Source organism: Anolis sagrei, chromosome 4 (assembly GCF_037176765.1).
Source record: "Anolis sagrei isolate rAnoSag1 chromosome 4, rAnoSag1.mat, whole genome shotgun sequence".
Lineage (NCBI taxonomy): Eukaryota > Metazoa > Chordata > Lepidosauria > Squamata > Dactyloidae > Anolis > Anolis sagrei.
In genome coordinates this window covers 14442965-14470457 of record NC_090024.1, presented here as the reverse complement: position 1 = coordinate 14470457, position 27493 = coordinate 14442965, and positions in this window count along the sequence as shown.

Here is a 27493-nt window from a genome sequence, read left to right as displayed (position 1 = left end):
TGTTGCCGGCATCGAATTGCTGCTGTTGTAAGCCCCCCCCCCCCCGAGTCCCCCCTCAGGGGTTGAGAAGGACTGGGTATAAATGTTTGAAATAAATAAATACATAAATAGTAAGGCCTATAAATTCCTTGAGAGGTGTTTTCTCTGGTTAAAAAAGTAGCATTTTTATTTGTGCTTTTTCACATTTTGGGGGGGTTCTATGCTTCTAAACTCAGTGAATGTGAAGGGCTGGTAGTGATTATACAGACTGTGCATTGTTTCCCCAGATTTCTGAAATCCAAAATACCCCAAAAACTGGAAATTATTCCCTTGGGTGGCTGAGATATTTGTGCTTTTGCTTTCTAATGGTTCAGTGTAGACAAACTTTGTTTCATACACAAACATATTGCAAATATTGTGTATAAAATTACCTTCAGGCTAGGCATACCACTTGTAAATGAAATATACATGAATTTTGTGTTTAGATTGGAATCCCATCCACAATTCATGATGGAAGCATGTGCTAAATTCCCCCCACACTAAAAAAAAAAAAATCCCTATACACTGAAATACAAAATATTTTGGATATTTGACTTGTGTTAAATAAACATGGCATGCTTATTAATAGCTATCCCATTAGTAGTATTGTGTCAGGTATAGTACTGTGTCGAGGAAAGGGTTTTGTACATTGCACTGTACATTGAATGCATTAACCAGTTTGGTCCTCAGCCATGAAATGTGCAGAACCAATGAGCTCGCCAGATTTCTCAGTGCCTCTGACAGTAACAAGATGTGGTCTGACTTTTCACTTATGCTACAGTAATGAGAATATAGTTGTGTTTACACTGAGTTTTTTGCCTTTGGGCTTTTAGCCTCTAGCACAACATTGCTATGCTTAGGAATCCAAATCTAAACATCTGTTTTCAATTAGTATATTTTAAAAAAATACACCATCATGAGTACTTCCAGCCTTTTTTATATAGTGTTTTGCATATTCATAACTGAACCCTCCAAAGCAAGCAGAGATTTATAGATGAGCTTTTAAAAATATGTTTCCCACATATAATGGAGTCCATTTAGTAAACTGGCAAAATCAAGGTTTATTTTTGGAATTATTCTTTGGAATATTTTCAAGCCATAGATGGTGGAATCTGTGGATACTGTAGAAATTGCAGCAGTAACATCTGAAAATAATATTCACTCAGAGCTTAGAACTACACATTACTTACTCAAGCTCTGAGTAGTAGATGCTAATTATATCTTTTATACAGATATAATTTATTACAAAATCCACCTGCTGCCACCATCTTATTTGTCCGGGATGACACTAAATGTGGAGCAGACATTGGTAGGAAGTTGGCCAGAGGCTTTGACCATCCCAGTGTTGCAACTTAAGAGTATGCCTCACCTTGCTCCCAACTCCACCACACAAGAGCTGTAAGTTTTGTGGTTTATTGAGGAAAAATCCAAGTCAAAACATAGAATAAGCAATGTAAAGGTCCAAAGACAAAGGTTAAATGCAAAACATAGTTCCAAAGGTCTTCAGGTAAAAACATAAAACATATTCCTTGAAGCAATGGTCAAACCAGAGTCCATGGTATTGATTTATCGTGTCAGTAGCAACCAGACAATTGTATTACATTTTAAAACAAATTTTTAACAAACACACAAAACAGAGTTTGCAAGCTTGGTAGTTGATTAAATGTCCTTTGACCAGTAGCTGGCCACTTGGAATGCCTCTGGTGTTCCTGCAAGAAGGTAGAGTCAGTTCAACATGGCTTTTAGCATGAAAGCTTCTATGGAATTACTTTGGCTTTAAAGCAGCACGCTTCGGGTTTCCTGCATCGTGATTCTTGGGACTTGTGTTTCACTGCTTTTACCAGAGTCCATGGTAAAAGCAGTGAAATACAAGTCCCAAGAATCACGATGCAGGAAGCCCGAAGCGTGCTGCTTTAAAGCCAAAGTAATTCCATAGAAGCGTTCATGCTAAAAGCCATGTTGAACTGACACCTTCCTCCTGTTAACTAGAAGCCTAAATACTTTTTGCCAATGAAAACATTATGCTCTTGCCAACATGAAAGCATTACAGTGACCTTTCACCGACCTAGCTTTTTTCTTGCTGACTATCCGTGAACTCCTCCTGACCAGAAAATCTAAACATTCCTGCCTGATTATTAAATCACTATCAACGCTCTCTTCTTTATCAGCGTGAGACGCCTGAGGAACAGAAGGCCTCTGCACCTGGTCGTTATCTAACTCGCTGGCTTTTCCCCCCATGAGAACTGACTTGGCGACTCCTCCATTGCACTGTCCGCAAGAGGCACAGAGAAAGGCAGAGAAGCAGGCCCAGAAATCTGAATCCCATCATCCTCTTCATCAGGGAACATTTCAGGCTCACAAGAGGGTTCGGTTTCAGGCTCATCAAGCTGAGCCACAACACCCAGTCCAATAATAATAATAATAATAATAATAATAATAATAATAATCTTTATTTATACCCCACCACCATCTCCCCAAAGGGGACTCGGGACAGCTTACATGAGCCGAGCCCAGAAATACATTACAACAAAATACAATAAAATAAAACCAAAACAACAGAACTAACATCACAATAAAATAGATAAAGCATAAGAATACAATAAAACAAATCAAATCAAAATAATGCAGTGAGAAATCAATCAGAGTGAGCTGGCCACATGTACAACATAAAATGATAAAACTCTGGATGAGAAAATGAAAAGGAAATGGTTGTAAGAGATAAAGTCGTAGGAGACGGAGTAGTGAAGAACACGCTTTCACACAGGTGGAGGGAAATACAGTAAAAGTACAACATTGTGGGAGAAACGACAAAAAGGAGGTACGTGGTTACTCTCCGAAAACGCAACGCAAAAGCCAAGTTTTGAGATCCTTCTTGAAGGCTGCTAAGGTAGGGGCTTGCCTAATCTCACCAGAGAGTGAGTTCCAGAGTCGGGGGGCCACAGCAAAGGTTCTCTCCCTCATTCCCACAAGTCGAGCCTGTGATGGAAGAAGGGGTGAAAGGAGGGCCTCCCCCGAAGATAGAAGAGAACGGGTAAGCTTGTGGGTGGAGATGTGGTCACAAAGGTAGGTGGGTCCCAAACCGTTTAGGGCAGTGGTTCTCAAACTGGGGTCCCCAGATGTTTTTGGCCTTCAACTCCCAGAAATCCTAACAGCTGCTAAACTGGCTAGGATTTCTGGGAGTTGTAGGCCAAAAACATCTGGGGACCCCAGGTTGAGAACCACTGGTTTAGGGCTTTATAGGTGATGACCTGCACCATGAATTAAGACCGGAAAATAAACGGCAGTCAATGGAGCTCCTTAAACAGAGGGGTTGATCGCTCCTGTAATGGCTGCTTTGCCCCATAGCTATGGTCCCATGATTCCATAAGGAAGTTCTGGCTATGACCTTCAGTTCTATGTGGAGTGCTTTGCCGCTTCTAGGAGAGATGGAGAATGCTAGCCATGTCATTTTCTGCTTTATGCCTCTAACACACTTATTCTGGTTAACCCTTCAGTCCAGAATCTGGAGATGTTTTAATAAGATGGGAGAGAGCATCACTTGATTTCCAGGCAGGAGACAGAGCTAATAGTCCTTGCAGTGAAAGCAAAAAGTACCAGGATAAGACTTGGAAGCCTCTGACAAGCAGATTTGGAATGGAAATTGCGGAGGTGGAATAAATGTAGCACACTAAGATGTCACTTCTTCACCTTAATGATAACGACACTTTCAAGCAAGGAACTGATGGCAACCGCATCCTTATGCAAGCAGTCAAGCTCTCCCAAAACTGACAGCACTAAAGGGGTGAGAATTTCATTGACTCCGTTTCACTTATTACTGTGTTCAGATTTTCCACAGGAATCATATTGGTATACTCAATCAGTGAAAAGTGGGTTCTGGTTGCCGTTCTGGATGGTTTCATTCTGAGGACCAAAGAACAAGATGAAATCGAACCTAAATGACATCCATAGGTGGGCAAAGTTATTTCTCCCAAACTCTGTCCCAGATCCTACATCAGGTTTCCACAACATCAACACGTTGTGGAAATGTACACTCTAATTATGCTAAGTAACTTTGTGTTGAAGGGCAACACTGCACAATTGAACCAAGACAGGTAAAGGTAAAAGTAGTCCCCTGACATTAAGTCCAGTCATGTCTGACTCTGGGGTGTGGTGCTCATCTCAATTTCTAAGCCAAAGAGCCAGCGTTGTCTGTAGACACCTCCAAGGTCATGTGGCCAGCATGACTGCATGGAGCGCCGTTACCTTCCCGCCGGAGCGATACCTATTGATCTACTCACATTTGCATGTTTTCGAACTGCTAGGTTGGCAGAAGCTAGGGCTGACAGCGGAAGCTCACACCGCCCCCGGAATCGAACCTGCGACCTTTCGATCAACAAGCTCAGCAGCTCAGTGCTTTAACCCACTGCGCCACAACCAAGACAATAGAATGTGTATTTGTATCTATGCACAGTGCACATCCATGTGCACTGGGTATACACATTCATGCTCAGTGGTGCTTCCTATACAACATGACTTCCACGACCTTGAACTGGATGTTTCTGTTCCAAAACAGACAAAAATAGCCAACACATATGTGCTTTTGCAGCAGGGTGTAAAAATGCATAAGACACTGTTGTAGATTGCTCTTCCTCCTCTGGAAGAGGAACAGCAAAAGTTGCAGCTTGCATGGTGAAAGCAGCTCCTTTGTCATTTGGGTCAATAAAACTCTGTCAAAGATTCCATAAACAAAAGCAGGCTGGCTTGTCAAGATATTCACAACCATTCTTTTGAACTGTAATATATGGTAATGTGGACTCAGATAACCCAGTTCAAAGCAGATATTGTAAGATTTTCTGCCTTGATATTCTGGGTTATATGGCTGTGTGGAAGGACCCCAAGTGTGAATTATCTGATTGAATCTCTCTTTCTCTTCATTATTGGCATAACTCAGTTAATGAAGGTGTTGTCTACACAGGTGAAAAAAATCTACTTCAATCTTCATTTTCTAGCTTCATAGAGACTGCGTTAATGCCACTCATGTCTTTATTAAATAGAAGGGAAAGTGGCATTTCCAGCTGATCTCCTTATACGCAAGTTCAATTTGGGGTTAAAGGGTGGCCTTGCAATGATCTATTGTGCATTATCTCTACGCACATAATTGTGGTTGCTCCAGTCTTTTCCTCCTCCATGCATGTGAATACACACACACACATATACATGTTTTAAAATGCTGGTAGATAGAGGTGGCTTCAAACTACAAGAGAGGAGATTCCATCTGAACATTAGGAAGAACTTCCTGACTGTGAGAGCCGTTCAGCAGTGGAACTCTCTGCCCCGGAGTGTGGTGGAGGCTCCTTCTTTGGAAGCTTTTAAGCAGAGGCTGGATGGCCATTTGTCAGGGGTGATTTGAATGCAATATTCCTGCTTCTTGGCAGGGGGTTGGACTGGATGGCCCATGAGGTCTCTTCCAACTCTTTGATTCTATGATTCTATGATTCTATGGTGTGTTACAATTATCCACAGAAATTGACATTCAAAACTGTAAGTCAAAATGGAAATTAATAGTTACAGTCAAGCCCGTAGTCAGGATTTTGTTTTGGGGGGGGGGGTGAGTTTGGTTCGGGGGGGGGGGGGGTGAGTCTGAGTGAAAGAGGTTCTACACTAGCAAACCTTTTATATCGTTACCCCAATACCCCCATGCATATGAGATATATTGAGCATGGTAATCAGATCTTGATATGAATAAACATAACAGTTTAAATAATGTACCAGCAAGACCTTCTCGTGGACCACCATGAGAATTTGGGGGGGGGGGGGGCTGAAGCCCCCCAAGCTCCCCCCCCCTCCCCCGGCTACATGCCTGGTTTCAGTAGTGTTTCATTGCAGAAAGGATCAGGGAGCACGCAACTTCCCTGTTGCATCAGCTCCATCGGCTGCCAATTTGCTACCAAACACAATTCAAAGTTCTGGCTTTAGCCTTATAGCCCTTAATGGTTCCAGCACAGGCTACCTGTCTGAACGTATCATCACTTACGAATCAGCATCTAGGTTAAGATCTCCTGGGGAGGCCCTGCTCTTGGTCCTGCCGACCTCACAAGCGTGGCTGGCGGAGACAAGAGACAGGGCCTTCTCAGTGGTGGCCCTTCGGTTGTGAAACTTCCTTCTGAGAGACATCAGAGCAGCTCCCTCCCTATTGGCCTTTAGGAAAAGAGTCAAAACCTGGCTCTGTGAGTAGGCCTTTGTAAACAAAGTCAATGCAGTATTTTTAATCGAAACCTTATGCAATTGACCTTGGAACAGACTCAAACTGTGAATTTGGATAGCATGTTTTCTAAGTTTTTAACTTTTAAAATCTGTTTTAACTCTGTTTAATATGTTGCAATATTTGAAATGTTTAGGTGATTGTGTTGAGGCATGACGTTGTGCCATTGTAAGCCGTCTTGAGTCCCCCTCAATAAAAGGACAGGGCAAATAAATAAATCAATAATAAAGCCAATCAATCACTCAAAACTCACACCCAGGGTTCAATGTCATAGAACTCAGGTTGCAGGCACACATAAAATAACCCAGGTTTTCCAAAAAACTAGAGGTTAAAAGGTCTATTTTTAATTTAGATTTTAAGTCCTCATGGGTGAAAAAAAAACTAAACTAAATTTGAATTCTCAAGAAATTCATGTTCTATGCGAAAACACTGGATATGAGGTGAGTATGATGCTTTTCTGCTTGTGTGGACATTGGACAAGTCCTAAGTGGATATACCAGAGGCAGAAATCCCATGAACAGAACAAGGGTAGGTGGCTACAGAAGAGCAGTTCAACATATTTCAGCAAAACTGTCATTCAAAGCCAATACTATGCACATGTGAAATGAAACGACCAGGTCAGATAAGCCTTATATAAGCAATGAAAGCCACTGTGAACTTTCTAGAGACCCAAAATAGTGTCTAGATCTAGGGAAGTAATGCTACCCCTCTATTCTGCCTTGGTTAGACCACATCTGGAATATTGTGTCCAATTCTGGGCACTACAACTCAAGAGAGATATTGACAAACTGGAATGTGTCCAGAGGAGGGCGACTAAAATGATCAAGGGTCTGGAGAACAAGCCCTATGAGGAGCAGCTTAAGGAGCTGGGCATGTTTAGCCTGAAGAAGAGAAGGCTGAGATGAGATATGATAGCCATGTATAAATATGTGAGAGGACGTCACAGGGAGGATGGAGCAAGCTTGTTTTTGGCTTCCCTGGAGACTAGGACACAGAACAATGGCTGCAAACTACAAGAAAGGAGATTCCATCTGAACATGAGGAAGAACTTCCTGACTGTGAGAGCTGTTCAGCAGTGGAACTCTCTGCTTTGGAGTGTTGTGGAGGCTCTTTCTTTGGAAGCTTTTAAACAGAGGCTGGATGGCCATCTGTCAGGGGTGCTTTGAATGCAATATTCCTGCTTCTTGGCAGTGGGTTGGACTGGATGGCCCATGAGGTCTCTTCCAACTCTTTGATTCTGATTCTATGATTCTATGAATGCAATTTTCCTGCTTCTTGGCAGAATGGGGTTGGACTGGATGGCCCATGAGGTCTCTTCCAACTCTATGATTCTATGCTATGCTGTCTGGAGGATTCTGGGTGTTATAATCCACATAATTTCCCAAGCATTAGCCATGGATTGAAGAGGGTTGGGTTTCCAATGGGAAAAAATGGACACTGAGGAGGAAAACAAGATAAGGAAATACACACAGAGAAAACATCTGTTGGGTTTTGTGGAAAATTGATAGTCAAGGCAGATTTCCATACTTTTTAGTCAATTGTACTCGAGTCCTTTTTGGAGACGGGCAGAAATGGAAAAGATGCCATTTCAAGCCTGTAGCCTATTAATGAATATTTTTTTTTCTCCTCTTGCTAGAGGAAGAAACATGATTCCCAGAGGTATCTTTTTCTTTTCTCATTTATTCGGCTCTTTCATGGTCTGTGGAGAAAAGGAAGAGAAGCCCGAGAAAACCTACAATGCCAAATGAATCCTGTTGAGAAAAAAAGTTGTTTTTAAACCTGGAAGGACGAAGCACAAATAAAGTATTCCCTGTGAGGGGAAATGTCAGTATCCACATCCAGTAGATCAAAAGCCATGTCACAGATTATATCAAAGATGAAATCTTCTTGTGCACCGAGAAGGGGGTCGGGGAGGAAAAGCAACTCCTAAATCCCCCAACTAAACCTTGAACAAAGACAGACAATTCCCTTACACATCACGGGTGGATCAAGAAGAAATCCAGATTTTTCAGGGCATCTGCCCCATCCATCACATCCTGCAGATAGATTTGATGTTTATACAAGGAACTACCAAAGGAATCCTTAGAAAAGATAATGAAACAAGAGTCTAAAAAAACATTGTCAATACTGTCTGGGGCCTTTGGGAATTGTAGTCCAAAAAGGAACTTTTACAAACTCAGAAAGGGAGGGAATAGATGCTGGAAAAGGCAGTATATCCTATCTGTGGGGATGCTGTGCTATCTAAAAGAACAATTATTGTACTGAATTGAGATATTGAGATATTCCATCTGAACATGAGATTCCATCTGAACATGAGAAAGAACTTCCTGACTGTGAGAGCTGTTCAGCAGTGGAACTCTCTGCCCCAGGGTGTGCTAGAGGCTCCTTCTTTGGAGGCTTTTAAACAGAGGCTGGATGGCCATCTGTCAGGGGTGCTTTTAATGCAATGTTCCTGCTTCTTGGCAGTGGGCTGGACTGGATGGCCCATGAGGTCTCTTCCAACTCTGATTCTATGATTCATTGCACATAGACCCAGTGATAGTCTGAACCAATGGTGGTGGTGATGAAGATAAAGATGATAGTAATTCTTACCTACCTCTCCTCATGGCTCAGGGAGGGGGTGCAACATAGATTTATTTATTTATTTTTCACATTTTTAGCCTGCCCTTCTTGACCCCCAAGGGGGGGACTCAGGGCGGCTTACACCGGCAACAATTCGATGCCACAAGATAATACAAATATAAACAAATATAACAACAGTTTAAAACAGTAAATAGAACATTAAGTTAAAAACACATTGAAAACATTGTCATCAATCCATATAGCCAATTCCAGTCCAATACAACATCCAAAGTGCTGTCATGCTCGCTGTCCAAAGGCCTGGCCCCAGAACCACGATTTAACCTTCTTTCTGAAAGAAAGGAGGGAAGACACCGACCTGATCTCACTGGGGAGTGAGTTCCACAGGTGTGGGGCCACCGTCGAGAAGGCCCTGCCCCTCATCCCCACCAAGTGCACTTGCGAGGCTGGTGGGACTGAGAGCAGGGCCTCCCCAGATGATCTTAAACTGTGAGGCAGGATGTAGAGGGATATATGTTCAGACAGGTAAGCTGGGCTGGAAGTGTATAGGGCTTTATAGGTCAAGACCAGCACTTTGAATTGTGCTTGGAAGTGGATCGGCAGCCAGTGGAGCTGACACAGCAGGGGGTGTTGTGCTCCCTGTATATCGCTCCAGTAAGTAACCTGGCTGCCGTCCTTTGGACTAATTGAAGATTAAAATACAATATATAATTTAAAACACAAACTATTAAACACCAAAATCATCCATACATAAACTAAAATGTCAATTTAAAATTCATAGTTTAAAATCTCCAATATGTTCAGCACCTTGGAAAGCTCATTTAATGACCAGGCTGAAATTTGAGCCCCTTCTACACTGCCATATAATCCAGATTAAAACTCTCAGCTAAAGAACTCGGCTGCCTCACCAAACTAAGATTGTTCTTCATTTTAAATATTGGGCTAGACCCTGGGCTAGACCATGGTGGCGATCCGGCAAAGCTGTCCATTTTCTCCTCAACCTTCACCTTCATTGTTGTATGCCTTCAAATCATTTCCAGCTTCTGGTGACTCTAAGGTCAGTGGTTCTCAACCTTCCTAATGCCGTAACCCCTTAATACAGTTCCTAAGATTGTGGTGACACCCAACCATAAAATTAGTTTTGTTGCTATTTCATAATTGTAATTTTGCTACTGTTATGAGTTGTAATGTAAATATCTGATATGCAGGATGTATTTTCATTCTGCAAATTTAGCAAAAATGTCCAATATGGCCAAATTTGAATACTGGTGGGGTTGGGTGTGTGTGATTGATTTTGTCATTTGGGAGTTGTAGTTGCTGGGATTTATAGTTCACCTACAATCAAAGAGCATTCTGAACCCCACCAACAATGGAATTGAACCAAACTTGGAACACAGAACTCCCATGACCAAAGAAAATACTGGAAGGGTTGTGTGGGCATTGACCTTGAATTTTGGAGTTGTAGTTCACCTACATCCAGAGAGCATGGTGGGCTCAAACAATGATGAATCTGGACCAGACTTGGCACGAATACTCAATATGCCCAAACTTGAACACTGGAGGAGTTTAGGGAAAATAGACCTTGTCGCACTGCCATACGCTGAGCATGCCTGCTCTCCCCACCCTACCTGGAGTTTCAGAAACAGCCCTCCCCTTGGCTGAGAGGTGAGCTGAGAGGATTCACCATCTGTTTCCAAAAAGGAAGAAAAGGACAGGTGGAGAGATCTTCAGCCTTCTCTGCCAAAGGGATTCCTAATACTACCAGAAATATGTGTTTTCTGATGGTCTTCGGCGACCCCTCTGACACCTCCCTCGTGACCCTCCCAAGGATCCTGACCCCAAAGTTGAGAAATGCTACTCTAAGGTGAACCTATCACAAGGTTTTCATGGCATGATTTCTTCAGCAGATGTTTGTACAGCCTTCTTATGAGGTCAAGATAGTATGGCTTGCCCAAGGTCAACCAGTGGGTTGCCTTGGGTACAAGGGGGGATTTGAGCCCTGTTCTCCAGAGTCCTAATCTGACACCACTATGTTGGAGCCCCCAGTGGCGCAGTGGGTTAAACCCCTGTGCCGGCAGGACTGAAGATCGACAGGTCGCAGGTTTGAATCCGGGGAGAGGCGGATGAGCTCCCTCTATCAGCTACAGCTCCTCATGCGGGGACATGAGAGAAGCCTCCCACAAGGATGATAAAAACATCAATTCCCCTGGGCAAGATCCTTGCAGACGGCCAATTCTCTCACACTAGAAGTGACTTGCAGTTTCTCAAGTCGCTCCTGATACAAAAAAAACAAACCACTATGTTAGCTGCTCCCTAAAGTCTGCTGAAAAAAACAACAACAAAGAAACCCTTGAATAGGCCAAAATAGCTGGGCTTTGGGCATTCTGTCCTATTCTTTCTTCTTGGAATCACCTTGTTGAAAGTCATTTCCAAATCCTATTAGGGGAGTTTGCCCTTTTAGAAACAGGCCTTTAATCTCCTTTATATTTTCATTGAAAGGGTAAAAGGGAAACCTCTCTGGATCTCACAGTGGACTTCCTTTTTCAGGAGGAAAAAGGTATTGTTTTTGTTATTCTATGTTTTTGAAATATCCAGTTCATTTCCTAGCCAACAACAGCGCTCTAAAGGTGAACTCGCAAAAGTGAAAAGGCATTTAAGTACGTTTTATTATTCTTATTCTTATTCTGGCTCATGCTACTTTCTTAAGGTTTGACAGCTCTGCTGTGGGGTTTTTTTTTTTATAGCAACAACAAAAATATGAGAAATGTCAGGCTTTGAGTAAGAATAGAGGAGTAGTATTGTTGTCCGTTCCACAGAAAAAATGACACTTACAAAAATAGGAAAAGTAATAAGTCGTCCGCAATTCTGTCATTATTATGTTTCACTGGTATATCAGCTTCATAACTGTCAGGCAATTGAATGACAATGTACTGTATCATGCTTTGTCTTTGCTTCTCTCAAAGAGTCAATCATTTTAATTAGATAATTCCTACCATCGTGTTTTCGACTTGGAATAGGATATTGAAACAGTGGCCAGCTGCTGGCCATGATGAAAGGGAGAATCTGGAAGTCACATCTAGACCCAAGACTCTAGAGGTGACACACCAAGGTGTTTTACATCGCAAATGTACCAAATATGCATCTGAAAATGTAGGTTCCATCTATGAAAGCTGGTGCTACCTACTTTGTTTTCTCAGGCTGGATCTACATTTGTCCTCTCAAGCTGGAACTGCATTATATGGTCAGTTTAGACCCATATAATGCAGTTTAACTGCATTGCATTGCATTACATGGGTCCACACTGATCATATTATATGGCTGTGTAGGTCCAGTTTGTGTTCATGTCTGAGGCTGCTATTCCATGTTCATTGTGTGATCACTGATAACAAATACATGCTGGAATATTGCACCTCTCCTCATTTGCACAATTGTGCTGATGCCCCAGTCTGAGGTGCTGAGATCATAGAATCATAGAATCAAAGAGTTGGAAGACACCTCATGGGCCATCCAGTCCAACCCCCTGCCAAGAAGCAGGAATAATGCATTCAAATCACCCCTGACAGATGGCCATCCAGCCTCTGTTTAAAAGCTTCCAAAGAAGGAGCCTCCACCACACTCCGGGGCAGAGAGTTCCACTGCTGAACAGCTCTCACAGTCAGGAAGTTCTTCCTCATGTTCAGATGGAATCTCCTCTCTTGTCGTTTGAAGCCATTGTTCCGCATCCTAGTCTCCATACTTCCATATACCTTCATAATCTTACTTCCCTGCACTTCGGCTACTCCATAATATTTTTGAGCAATTTTGCATTTTCAGTAAAGAAAAACACAAAAAGGCATATATGTAAAATAGTAAGGGGAGGGAGAGAGTGGGAGAAGAGGAGAACCCCATTACAGTGTTCCCTCACTTTTCAGGAGGGTTCCATTCCAGGACCACCTGCAATAAGTGAAAATCCACAAAATAGGGATGCCATATTAATTTTAATATTTATACAATATTTTATATATTATATATTATTTTCTTATCCATGCTTCCTTACCTGACTCCTGGCCCATCCCAAGGGCGCCTGCCTCCCTGTCTCCCTGGCAGCAGGCCAGGGAGGCAGGCTGTTGCACTCCAGAACAGGAAAAGCCATCTGACTTTAAACACCACACCGTTGTATGGGAAACAATAATTTTATTGAAGATAATTAAAAAAAGAGTAAAGTAAAAGAGCACTTTAAAGAAATAGGTAAATCCAATTAGGTAGGAAGATAAGCAGGAGCAAAGTTGTCCAGGGTAATAGTCCAGCAAAGTCCATGAAAACAAAGTCAAAACTTCCCAAATAAAATGCAAGAAATCAGGAAACATGAATCAAAGGCATGAATATAAAAGCATAGAATCCAAGAATCAAAACTATGAAACAAAGGCACTTAAAATGTGAATTTTCCAAGCAAAGCTTCCATGAAACAAGGATGAGATCTTGACTTGATTCCAAAGGATGCTTCATCTGACTACATATCCTGTACTTGGGACTTTTATCTCCTTGTTAGCTATGTCTCTAGTGCTCAGAAATTGGTTTCGTTTTAGTTGAGAATTTCTTATCTTTTTTCTCTTGGAGCCTGGCAGAACACCGAAGCCACTGTTCGGCTCTCCTGTTTTGACTAATCTCCTCCTGTCTATCTATTTGCTCATTAATTTCTGCAGCTGGGCCAGGTGCCTAGCTGTTTCCATGTTTCCTATCGTGGAAACTCTCTGGTAACAATTCAGAATGCACATCATCATCCCCACACCTCTCAGGGACATTCTCATGGGAAACTACATTTTGAACAGGGAACTTCTGGTCATTCTCTGCATCAATATCCTTCGCCATCTTGAAACTCATCTTGCAACTCATTGACATCACTCCCCACATCCAAAGCACCCTGATCCTGAAACGCAATCACAGGCTGAGCTCCAACACAGGCCTTCCCCGCCGCACCTCAGGCCGCTGCACTTCCGAGGTCCCTGGCCTCCACTGGAAGTAAACATTTTATATTTTATATTAATATTTTCAAAACCCCGCAAAACAACGAGCCCGCTAAAAGTGAAAGTAGCAAGGGAAGACTGTACTTCACTGCCAGCTTGCCAGTCCAAAACTAGAATGAACCCATTCCTGGTTGGTGACAATAACATTGCGAGATTGCTAGTTATTTGATGGGTTTTGCAATTCAATAATTAGGGGCAGGTTAATTTTGGGGAGGACACAGGCTCACAACTTTGCTTAATTGAAACCTTTGATACAGGGGGTACAAGTTTGCCTCCCTCATGGTATAAAGGTGCAAGGTGCTACAAGATTCATTTGCTCGCCTAAATATGGTGAGTGTTTCTGCTCATTGAGTTTGGGTGTAAAGCTCTTGGTCGTAATGATTGGGTGAAGTGAGACTTTACACGTAAAAGGACTAAAACAGAGGTATAAAGGACATTTTTATAAGGTCCATAATCTTTTTTTAAAAAATGAATAGTTATTTATTGCTTTCAACAGACCATTAGGCAACATATTAAGTACATATTAGAAGAAAACAAGAAAAATGTTTGTATTAAATGTAAATACTATTAGAAACATTTAAAAGATTTTTTAAAAGCTATATGTTATTTTTGGCATCACTCTTTGCTCTGGAGTCACAGCCCACTAACATGCCAATTTGGATATAATTTGAAGGTATAATTCAAAAATCTACAAAAGCAACATGAAAGAGTGGTAGCATTTTAAACCACAGGGAAAATCAATATGTTTTTGACTAAATATAGCATAATCTTATGGACTGGGGGAAAAAAGAACTTTGCAACCACTTCTGTGATACTTTTTCCATGTCTCTTAGCAAGTATGCAAGATAATAGTCCTGAGATCTTTCGGGGAATTTATTTAAGGGAGGTGTAATTAATCTTAATCTTTGTGAAAGGTACAAGAAAAGAGAATAAGAGTTAAGGAGTCTATGAAACCATCTCCACAAGGGCAAACACAATAATTATAGGCGATTCCCTGAAATTGACTCTTTAATGATCTTCTGGAAGTAAAAAACAGTTGTAAGTTGCCCTCTGGAAACTATTGTGTTGTTAGTAAAATCTAGCTCCATGTCCTCACTTAGGAGGAGTGGTAGAACTAATATTTTACTTGGCCACAACACTTGGACATTTTTGTCCCATGTGGAGCATGAAGATGTTCAGCTGAAGGCTGTGAAAGCAGAGTTCTCTATGTTGTTCTTTTACATAAGTGGATTTACATTGTGTTATGTGCTGGATTAGGGAGCCCTGGGTGGCGCAGTGGGTTAAACCGCTGAGCTGCTAAATTTGTTGACCAAAAGGTCACGGGTTCAAATCCGGGGAGCATTGTGAGCTTCCGCTGTCAGCCCCAGCCTCTGCCAACCTAGCGGTTTGAAAACATGCAAATGTGAGTAGATCAATAGGTACTGCTCCAGCGGGAAGGTAACGGTGCTTCATGCAGTCATGCTGGCCACATGACTTTGGAGGTGTCTACGGACAACACCAGCTCCAGCTTAGAAATGGAGATGAGCATCAACCCCCAGAGTCGGACACAACTGGACTTAATGTCAGGGAAAAACCTTTACCTTTACTATGTGCTGGATTGTACCTTCGGTTCTGCATGAGTTTGCATTTCCTTGTACAATATTGCACAAGCCTCTAGATAGCTTAGTCCAGGGTATTTGCTCGGCAGCCAGATTAATAACTGGGGCGACAGTCAACCCCCCTGTTTAAGGAGCCTCATTAGCTGCTGTTCATCTTCCGGTCCCAATTCAAGGTACAGGTTCTTACCAATAAAGCCCTAAAAGCCCTATAAAGCCTACCTCCATGATTATATCTCTCTCCATGAACCAGTCCAAGCTCTTCGATCTTCGGGGGAGGTCCTCCTTTCACCCCTCCTTTTGCCCCCTCCAGTTTCTCATGCTTGCTTTGTGGCTACAAGGGAGAGAGCCTTCTCCTCTGTGGCCCCCCAATTCTGGAACTCATTGCCCAGAGAGATTAGAAAAGCCCCTACCTTAGAAACCTTTAAAAAGAATCTCAAGACCTGGCTCTGTCGTTGCGCTTTTGGAGAGTAGTGTTGGGGTTCAGTCTGATCCTGATCTGTGTGAACAGGATTCTCTGATAGTTTTTCAAACTGAGCAAGCTCTCCCTGACTATGACAGTGTGGAATCTGTTGTTGATGCAGAGGTCAGTGGGAATGAAAACGAAACCCAGCAGTTAGAAGAGAATGTTTTGGAAGTTAGCCGTGATATCTCCCCACCTGGGCTTGATAATGAGGTCCGAAGAGAACAGATAGTGAGAGATAGATTTGTTTCCCAGTCTGTACGAAGGTCACAGCGTATCCAGCAGAAAGAGGCCCAAACAGAAAAGTCAAGGGGTGTTTCTAAGAATAGCTTCTTTGGTTTAAGAGCATCCCTGCCGGGTGCTTCTTTAGGTCAAGCAACATTCGGGACTGTGGCTGGTCTTGGCAGAATTCCTATGTTCCATGGCCAGTAATCCCAGAGGCTTGTAGTTTCCAAGTTCATGGTTAGTAAAAGGCTAACAGACTCCTGGTTATTGTTTTGTGGCTTTTGAAGTTTTGCTCAAGTTCAGAGATCCTATTGACTACTGTGTTTTTCTGTGGCTTTTTTACTCTGCATTTACCTTTCTTTTGTAACCAATTTTTCATCAATAAACAAGGATTGCTTTTCCTACAGTCCAGAGTGGTGGATTTAATCTTATGGTCTTGTTTCTTGAACTGGGATGCAACAAGTAGTCACACAATCTTAAGCTATTGTTCCCCTCAACGTTTTTGTCCTAGGAGTACACCCCCCCCCCCTTGTACGAAGCTCTGTTTACCACCCTGTCTCTCTATGAGTTCTCCCTTGCAAATAACTCTGCTCCTTTTATCTCACCCTGAGGTTTTAAATCATTTTATTGTACATGCGCCCCCCTCATTGTTATTATGTTTGTTTTCTGCTTCCTCATAGTTTGTGCACATAGCTTATTGTATTCATATGTTTTTGTATTTTTCTGTTCTGTAGTTTGCATTTTGGTTTTTATTTTATTGTATTTTATTGTAATTTGCTGTTTGGGCTAGACCTCATGTGAGCCGCGCCGAGTCCCTGTTGAGGGAAATGGTGGCAGGGTATAAATAAAGATGATGATGATGATGATGATGATGATGATGATATTATTGTATTGTCGAGGGCTTTCATGGCTGGAATCACTAAGTTCTTGTGGGTTTTTTCGGGCTATATGGCCATGTTCTAGAGGCATTCTCTGACGTTTCACCTGCATCTATGGCAAGCATCCTCAGTGGTTGTGAGGATGCTTGCCATAGATGCAGGCAAAACGTCAGGAGAGAATGCCTCTAGAACATAGCCATATAGCCCGAAAAAACCTACAACAGCCCAATGATGGATCTGGACCAAACTTGGCACGAATACTCAATATGCCCAAATGCAAACACTGGTGGAGTTTGGGGAAAATAGACCTTGACATTTGGGAGTTCTTGTTGCTGGGATTTATAGTTAACCTACAATTAAATAGCACTCTAAACCCAGCCCAAAATGGAACTGCACCAAACTTGGCACACTACTGACATGGCCAACATTAACTACTGGTGGGGTTGGGGTTTTTTTTTTTTTGAATTCTGGGAGTTGTCATTCACCAACACCAAAAAGGATGAGGGCAGGTGGAGAGATCTTCAGCCTTCTTTGCCAAAAGGGTTCCTAAGACCCTCAGAAATGTGTGTTTTCTGATGGTCTTTGGTTACCCCTCTGAAACCCCCTCACAACCCCCCCCCCCCCCGGGGTCCCGACCCCCAGGTTGAGAAACACTGAATAGAGGTTACCTCTGAGGATGCTTGCCATAGATGCAGGCGAAACGTCAGGAGAAATGCCTCTAGAACATGGCGATATAGCCCGAAAAAACCCACAAGAACTTTATTATTATTATTATTATTATTATTATTATTATTATTATTATTATTTGAAGGGCCATATTTCCTTTATGAGCTCATAAGAGTGCCCAGAAAGGCTCTTCTCTCTTTCCCACTACCAGTTCTGTTTTGTTTGATGGGAACAAGGGCCTTATCAGTGATTACTCCCAGACTTGGAAATGTCTCCATAGGGAGGCTAGAATGGCACCCTCTTTCTTTCTTTCTTTCTTTCTTTCTTTCTTTCTTTCTTTCTGCCAACGAATTAAAACATTGACTAGCTGAATGGGCTTTTAGAAACATATAAGCTGAACCACTCCACTTAGGCAGAAAAAAACGAAATGCAAAGATACAGAATGGAGGACAATGCCTGGCTCAGGAGCAGTACGTGTAAAAAAGATCTTGGAGTTAAACATGAGCAAACAAGTTAAACATGAGCCAACAATGTGATGTGGCAGCAAAAAATGCCAATGGGATTTTGACCTGCATCAATAGGAGCATACTGTCTAGATCAGGGAAGTAATGCTCCCCATGCTCTATTCTGCTTTGGTTAGACCACACCTGGAATATTGTCTCCAATTCTGGGCACCACAATTCATGAGAGATATTGACAAGCTGGAATGTGTCCAGAGGAGGGTGACTAAAATGGTCAAGGGTCTGGAGAACAAGCCCTATGAGGAGCGGCTTAAGGAGCTGGGCATATTTAGCCTGAAGAAGAGAAGGCTGAGAGGAGATATGATAGACATGTATAAATATGTGAGAGGAAGCCACAGGGAGGAGGGAGCAAGCTTGTTTTCTTCTTCCATGGAGACTAGGACAAGGAACAATGGCTTCAAACTACAAGAAAGGAGATTCCACCTGAACATGAAGAACTTCCTGACTGTGAGAGCCGTTCAGCAGTGGAACTCTCTGCCCTGGAGTGTGGTGGAGGCTCCTTTTTTGGAAGCTTTTAAACAGAGGCTGGATGGACATCTGTCGGGGGGGGGGGGGGCTTTGAATGCAGTTTTTCTGCTTCTTGGCAGAATGGGGTTGGACTGGATGGCCCATGAGGTCTCTTCCAACTCTTTGATTCTATGATTCTATGATCCTATGGTTTGTGCTTTAATGAATTTTAATTGTCTTAACTTTTTAAATGCTTAATTGTTTTTTTATATAACTTTCCATTGACTTTTCCATTGATGTTTTCGGTCTTGTTTATAATCAATATTGTTTTCAATATGTCGCAAGCCACCTTGAGCCCCATTCTTCGAAGAAAGACATAATATAAATTAATGAATGGTTGAACTAATTAATCCGTAATAGCCATTCAACACAAGAGTTGCATACTGCAACCGCATACCCCCCAAATCCCCCCTGTTCAGCTGCTTTTTCATTCTGGCTAGCACTCTGTCTAGCTCCTTCGAAGTTCAGACAAAGCTCAAGAATGGATTCACCATCTCATTTACATTGAAGCCACTGCTGTATTTCAGCATGACAAGACTGCATTGTGAACATTCAACAATTGTGTGAAAAAATCCATGCTTCACAACTGGAATATTTTAGCACCACATCTAATGTTATGGCCCCATTCTATACTATTCTGGGATTTAGGGTTTTCTGAGTTACTTAGAATTTGCTACCTGATGCCTTTCTCACCCAAAGGGACTCAACTTCAGCAAAAATGTAATGCCAGTAAAAACCAGCAATAACAATAGAACTTAAACAGTTAAAACTATTAACATTAAGCAATAATACACACAAAACAGTATACAACATTTAAAAGTATATAAAGTGCATAGTTCCATTCATCCAAAACCTTGCTCATAATCCTTAATCCAGACCATGTCAAAACCATTGAGATTTATTCTTCAAATGCTTGTGTGTAGAGCCAAGTCATCACCTTTTTCTAAAACTCAAAGGAATGGGCCTGCCTGATGTCTCTGGGGAGGGAGTTCCACAGCCGAGGGGCCACCATGGAAAGAGCCCTGTCTCTCGTCCCCAGCAGTCGCGCTTGTGGGGACGAGAGAAGGTGGGACCAAGAGCAGTGCCTCCCCAGAAGATCTTAAACGATCGGCAGCCAGGTTGTTAACAGGAGCGGCACTCAGGGAGCACACCACTCCTCTGTTGCGCCAGCTCCACTGGCTGCCAATCTGCTACTGGGCACAATTCAAAGTGCTGGCTTTAGCCTTTAAAGCCCTAAACAGTTCTGGCCCGACCTATCTGTCCGAACGCATCACTCCCTATGAACCAGTTAGGATATTAAGATCGTCCGGGGAGGCCCTGCTCTCGATCCCGCCAGCCTCACAGGCACGGCTGGTGGGAACGAGAGACAGGGCCTTCTCAGTGGTGGCCCCTCAGCTGTGGAACGCCCTTCCCGCAGACATTAGGTCGGCCCCCTCCTTGCTGATGTTCAGAAGAAGAGTGAAGACCTGGCTCTTTGAACAGGCGTTTAATTAAGCAGTGCAATTAACTGATTGATCTTGGAACTTGGAATAATGGACGAGGAAATCGGATTATGACTTTACTGATGAGACGTGATGGGTTAGTTATATGGATGTATTGACGTTATATTGATGTATTGATGTGCTGTTATATTGATGTAGTTGCCTTAGTTATTGTTTTTAAATGCTAGTGTTGTGCACTTTGTATATTGACCTGGTTGTGAACCACACTGAGTCGCCTACGGGCTGAGAGAGTGCGGTATACAAATAAAGTAAATAAATAAATAAATAAAAATAAATAAATAAAGTTCTTATAGGCTCATAAGAGGAGATGTGTTCAGGCAGATAAGTCAGACCAGAACTGTTTAGGGCTTTATAAGCCAAGATCTGCACTTTGAACCATCAAGGACTTTAAGACCATCTGGGGAGGCCCTGCTCTCGGTTTCGCCACCATTGCAGTCGCGTTTGGTGGTAACGAGAGACAGGGCCTTCTCTGTGTTGGTCCCTTTGGGGGCCACCTCCAAGAAGGCTCTCTCCCTCGTCGCCACCAACTGTGCTTGAGACGGCGGAAGGAGGGAGAGCTGTGCCTCCCCGGATGATCTCAAGGTACACACTGGTTCATAGGGGAAGATATGATCGCGAAGATGATCAGGTCCCAAACCGAAGTGGAATAGTGTCATGCAATAAAATAAGTTATTATCCTGCTGCAATTGCGATTTACCTGCCTTGTATGAAAAGCTTCTTAGTCTGGAAGAAAGCTGGGAGAATTGGTTAATGAAGCCATCCAGGCAGCCAACTGCAGATATATACAACCTTCTGCTCAGGTATGTTCGTGGAGCTCATGACAACAAGTGAGAAATGCAGATATCAGTTTTAGCAGCCGTCAAATGCGGCACATCAGAAATGTGTATGAAGTTATGCATATGCCTGCAAGGTTAAACCGAGAGTCAAGTCATCTCTAACCCCAGGCCTCCTGACAACCAGATGAAGATGGAAGGCCAGATCAGTTCATTGCCAGGAAAAGGACACTTCACAGCTCCGTTGGGACCAAATTACCTTTAGGCACCTTGACTTGAAAGGAATTACCATACACAGGTGTGCAAGGTCTGTAGGCTGCATCAATTTGAGGCAGATGGGAGTTATTTTGCAAAAAAAAGTCTTGTATTGATCGACAAGTTTTTCTGGGAGGTGATGACCTTTTCATAACTATACAAGGCTGGCGGACATCACACCGAGAACCTAGGGAATCGTTACCTATACATTATCTTGCATATGTAAGGCAGTGTTCTAGGAAATGTGAGCAAAGAGCAAAGACTGGACAAGAATCCTGATGAGAAATCTTCACCTGTGAAGGTCTAACCTTTTTCGATTGATCAGGCAAGGGTATTCTTGATGCCGTCATAGCAATGGGCATTGCCAGGAGTGTTCTGGGAGGCAAGACCTCTCACACAGGCTTCACAGCAAAAATGACCCCATGCTAATTGGTAAGTAGCAACTACCTGGAAGACAGGGCCTGAGGAAAGGAGGCGAATTGAGGCTGAAAGGCGTTTGCTGGTGTCAGCTGAAGTGAACTACACAGTGTAATTAGATCCCTGAGCATAGACAGACTATAACAGCCGCTCTTTAGAGCACCTTCATTTCCTATCAGGATACTTGTCATCACCAGCAAACATGGAAATTCCAGATGACAAAGCAGTTGTGTCAGTTCTTTTCTATACAAAGTAGACATTCCTTGGGCACAGCACTATTATGGATAGGCCAACAGATGTTGGTTTCACTCCTCTTTAATTCTTGTGGTTCTTTACCAAAACAGAGCAAACACAAAGCAATCTATGTAAGGAGAAAGTATAATATCCAAAGAGCATACAGTATATAATTTTATCAAAATTCCCAATCTACAGCACAATACAGTGGCAAAGCAAAGTGAAAAGGAGCAAACGTTCCCAACATAACAGTTCTAAGACTTTTTGTATTTTGTCGTGTCAGGAGCGACCTGAGAAACTGCAAGTCGCTCCTGTTGTGAGAGAATTGGCCGTCTGCAAGGACGTTGCCCAGGGGACGCCCAGATGATTTGATGTTTTTATCATCCTTGTGGGAGGCTTCTCTCATGTCCCCACATGAGGAGCTGGAGCTGATAGAGGGAGCTCATCCACCTCTCCCCGGATTCGAACCTGTGAGTTCTAAGACTGATAGATTCCCATATCTATTTAGGCTTCAGGGATATGTGTTCAATGAAGAAACCTTGCAAAGTCAACACACAATGAGTCATGAAGTTCGAAGGAAAGTCCAAATACCATCAAAATCCAAGTAAAGTCCACTCTCAAAAACTTCTTCGTAGGTAAAATTCAAATGGCATCGACAGGAGTGTCTGGGTATTTTTTGTACCCTGTTTCGGGGAAAAAAACTCTTTCTTCAGGAGTTGATATGCACAGTGACTCTAGACTCATATCTGTGCTGGTACGGTTGTACCAGGAGCTTCAGCTTCATTTTCTTTCTATTGAGTGTTTGCATATATTCCAAGGTTCCATGCATTTTGCAGTAAGGTGGCTTCCCTTGGTTTGCAATTATAGGGCCAATGACCTGTCTATCATTGCTAAGTTTCGGTTCTGCCCCTTTTTCCAAGGTTCTGGGAGGGAAAGGGAACCATTTTTAGTTCAGTCTTATAGTGGAAAGCTTAGCTACAGGACGTGGATCTGCTCCATCTGTAGACAAGCTTCATTTCTCACAGCATCCAGGGGAAACAGAAGCATTCAGGGGAAACAGCTCCACATCTTTCATGGAAAAGTTCCAAAAGCTGGAGAATCTACAAAGCCTTTGCTGGTAGGTCTACTCAGGTAACCAGAAGCAATTGGAGCTGGGAGTTGAGCCCACACCAGCAAGCATAGAAAGTAGATTGCCTGGGATGGGTTAAAAAGGGTTTTCCTTTTAAAGAAAAGAAACAGTCCATGAAGCCTGTCCATTTGGGCAAGTTAAGAAGCATTTGTTTGACTTGTTGAAGATCTGAGAAGTGTTTGTTTAAATTGTTGAAGATCTAAGCCAGGGGTCCTCAAACTAAGGCCTGGGGGCTGGATGCGGCCCTCCAAGGTCTTTTACCCGGCCCTTGCTCAGGGTCAACTTAAGTCTGAAATGACTTGAAAGCACACAACAACAACAACAACAATCCTACTCATCAGCCAAAAGCAGGCCCACACTTCCTATGGAAATACTAATAAGTTTATATTTGTTAGAATTGTTCTTCATTTTAATTATTGTATTGTTTTAAAGTGGTTTTGCACCACAAATAAGATATGTGCAGTGTGCATAGGAATTCATTCTTCTTCTTTTTTCAAATTGTAATCTGGCCCTCCAACAGTTTGAGGGACTATGACCTGGCCCTCTGTTTAAAAAGTTTGAGGACCCCTGATCTAAGCAATAATAAAGGACGTTGTTAAACTTTTCAAGTATCTAAATACTTTTGTATAGGAAAATCCTTAGGGCCTCTCAGCCAAGGCAACCCGGCTTCCCGCTGGGCACAAAGAGCACGTCCTGTTCAAAAGACAATTATTATAGGCCCAGAGTGAGACAGCACAATATCTAAAACAAAACATAGAGTAACAAGTATCTTCCAGCAAAATTATAAAAGGAGAGATAACTCATGTAACAAACATATACTCACACAGTGTATGATAGCTTTATAAGAAATGACTCTGCTTGTAGAAATTCCAACTGCGAGTAATCCCAAAGCTTCATCCCCAAGTTTATAAGGAGTATTTAGAAACTTAAAGGAAAGAGCTAAAATTAAGTGACTCATTAAGTCCCTGAGAAAAAAAGGTTTTGAACTTAAAGATCCAGTACATTTCCCTTTGGGATAAATGTTTTTCCAAGTCCATATGGGGTTTTGGAGTTATAAATTCCAGAGCACAAAATTTAAATCTTTACCAGAGCCCCCTGGGTTATACAAATCTAACAGGAGACTGTGGCTAACCCTAAAATGGTCTCAGTTCCTGTGACCGTATTCATGCTTAGTGGGAAATGGCTTCAGCTAAGTTTGAATGTAGTACAAGCCCCATATCCGAAGGACTACTATCCATGCATTCATTTGTTCACATCTGGAAAAAAAAACTCACCTCCAGGCATTTTCTATCTTCCAGCATGGCTCTATGGTAGGGGTCCTCAACCTGTGGGTCTCCAGATGTTTTGGCCTTCAACTCCCAGAAACAGGCTAGGATTTCTGGGAGTTGTCGGCCAAAACACCTGGGGACCCACAGGTTGAGAACCACTGCTCTAAGGTATTCTTTGGTCAGTTGTCTTCATTTGGATAGGATTCGCTCTTATGTACAGTTTCACTTATCCACCTGTATTTCTATGGATATGGGGATATAGTGTTATGTTAGTTTACCTGATCTTTTCATTCTCTATCTCCATCACAACACCTGCTCTATTTTGACAGTAATTTGGAAATGTGAACTGCGATAGAAATGTGAAATAAGAAACTGGTGATTTCCCCCCAGTTTATATCCAGTCTGTTATGCACTAAAGAAATTCAAGGTACCATAACTTCCAAATGTCTTGATTGGGCATGGACTATCCCAATTATTTCCCTGTTGTTTGACCTTTTCAGCTTCTTCTGAAATGTCCCAGTTCCTCTCTTCTCCTCCTACTTTCCTGCTAGTCCTCAGGTTACTTCAACTGCTGCAAAGTGAGTTCAAAGTGCAGAAGTAATGTAATTTGTACTTAATACAACGTTGTGGAGAGGAGCAAAAGGAGACTCTTGCCCTTCGCAGGAGGCACAGGTGGAAGCAAACTGCTACAGCCTCTCCTAGCTTTCTCATTAATAACCTTTATAATAATATTAATAAAACTTTATTTATACCCCACCACCATCTCCCATAGGGACTCAGGGTGGCTTACAAATAGTACATGTGTAGGTACAACTGTACCAGGAGCTCCAATTTTGTTTGCTTTCCATTGAATGTTTGTTGTAGTCCTAAGTTTCAGGGCTCTGCAGAAAGGTGGCTTCTTTTGGCTGCAATTATTGGGCAAGCCACCTGTCAATTATCGTTAGGTTCCCTGGTCCCGCCCCTTTTTGAATTTTGGAGGGAATAGGAGCCATTTTGGCTCAGTCCACACAGAGAAGCTTTCCATGCAGGACATAATACCAAGAGCTCCTGTAGAAAGCTTTGTCTTTTACAGCTTGGTCGGGGTTATACAGTCCACAGCTTGGCCGAGGATCATCCAGCCCTACAGCTCCTTTGCTGAAGGATTTCAGTCAGTCATCACGGAAGCCTGAATTCTTTTCCCCTAGAAGTCTACAAAGCTCTGCTTGGTAAGGGTCTCTCGTGGAAGCCAGAAACAGTTGGTACTGGGTGTAGGGGCTCCACGCCAACAGAGGCAAAGAAAGACTGCCCAGATTAGAAGTTAAGGATTTCCCCATTAGTTAGTATACAATTATAAAGATAGTGCCTGTTCCCTGTGGACAAGACTGAGAGAGCCAATAGACTGTTAAGAAAGCTTTAAAGTACCTGTTTGTTTTCATCAATAAAGAACTTTGTTGAACCTTTAAGCATTCTAGAGACTGTGTTTTAAGGAAATCCAAGGGCCTTTAATCTGAGGCAGCCCCAGCGTCCCGTTGGGCACATGGAATTTATGTCCTGTCTACAGTCTGATGCACAGGCCCAGCGTGTGACAGCACAGTACACAATGGTGCCATGCAATATATAAAATACAATATATCGGCATTAAAACCAATAACACATTTAAAACCAGACAAAAAATAAATTAGCAAGAACAATATAATCAATAATTGATTAAAAGATCCATGCCTTCAATTTAGCCTTCCCTGGCCAAAGATAGTAGTCTGGCTACAATCTTAAGCATTATCAAAGGCCTGTTGAAAGAACCAAGGTTTTTTTTAATTATTTATTTATTTGCGACATTTATTTCCCAGCCTTCTCACCCCGAAGGGGACTCAAGGTGGCTCACAACAAAGGCACAATTCGATGCCTTGAGTACATAGCGCTTTCCAAAAGTGCTGCAGAGTGAGGGCTTACCTAAGTTCCCTGGGAAAGATGTTCCAGAGCTGGAGGGACACCATCAAGAAGGCCCTCTCCTTCGTCCCAGCCAAGCACGCTTGAGACCTTTGCCATCTTGACCACACTCTGATGTTGCTTGGATACACGTTTCCAGTTTTCATCTCTGGTATGTTGAAGGTTATGCAAGCTTGTTTCAAGGGAAATGACTCAGATCCTGTCATTTTCATTGTAAAATTTGTACATCATCACATTTGGATGGCCATTGTTGTCTGTTCCAACTCTGTGATTCTATTATTCACTGAGTTTCCATGGCCTAGTGAATATTCCTAGTCTCTCAGAATCCAACACAAACTGCACTGGCTCTCAGAAAGTACAGTAAACCTCAATCTTTGTCTCAGCATAGATCACTTTATGCAGAGGATGAACTGTAATTTTTATAACTCCTTCATCCCTCTGGAGAGATCCCTTCGGAGCTCTTTGCAATCTGTGTCGCTTTTCACTTACATAATTCCCTATCATTGGCAAACTTCATCACCTCATCCCATGGGCAGTTAAAGCAGCAGGAAATAAATCCGGAACAAAAAAGCCATTAGATTAAAGTTACAGAAAGTGGAGAAGGCATGCCCAGAAACTTTCTCCCTGTAATTTTTATTCCTCTTTTAACTGCCATAGCCCATTCTCAACACCAATGGCAAAGAGTCACTAGGAGTACGAAATGAATTTTGCATTGAATTCTGACTCTTGGCATTTAGGATTCAATAATGATGATGATAATAATAATGAAAAAAAAATCCCTCTTCTTTGATTTTACCTGGGGGATTTTGTTTCCTGCTAATTGGTGACAAAATCAATCAGGATCGCAGGTGAAAACACCCTTGGTTTCAAGGCCCTTGTGCTAATTTCCCATTTACCTCCTTGAATTACCCAGTGGTGTCACAGGTAGCTTACACAAGAAAGTGTCAATAAATCTAGCTTCTATAATAGAAAAGTAGAAAGGCCGGGGGGGGGGGGGGGGAGTTAACACTAAAGTTGAATCTGGAAAGCTCTCCCTCCCAATTATTCAAAAATGTGAAAGATAAATATTATTGCTATGGAAGAAACAGAGAAAACCATAGCAGAATCTGCAAAAAGAGAGTATTATAGAGATCATATATGGTTGTTGGTGTTGTATTTTTATTTGTTAACATATCAGATGAGAAAAGGGCAATTTTGTTCTTTATTCATTCAGTCGCTTCCAATTCTTCATGACCTCCTGGACCAACCCACGCCACGCCACGCCACACCACGCCACGCCACGCCAAAGCTCC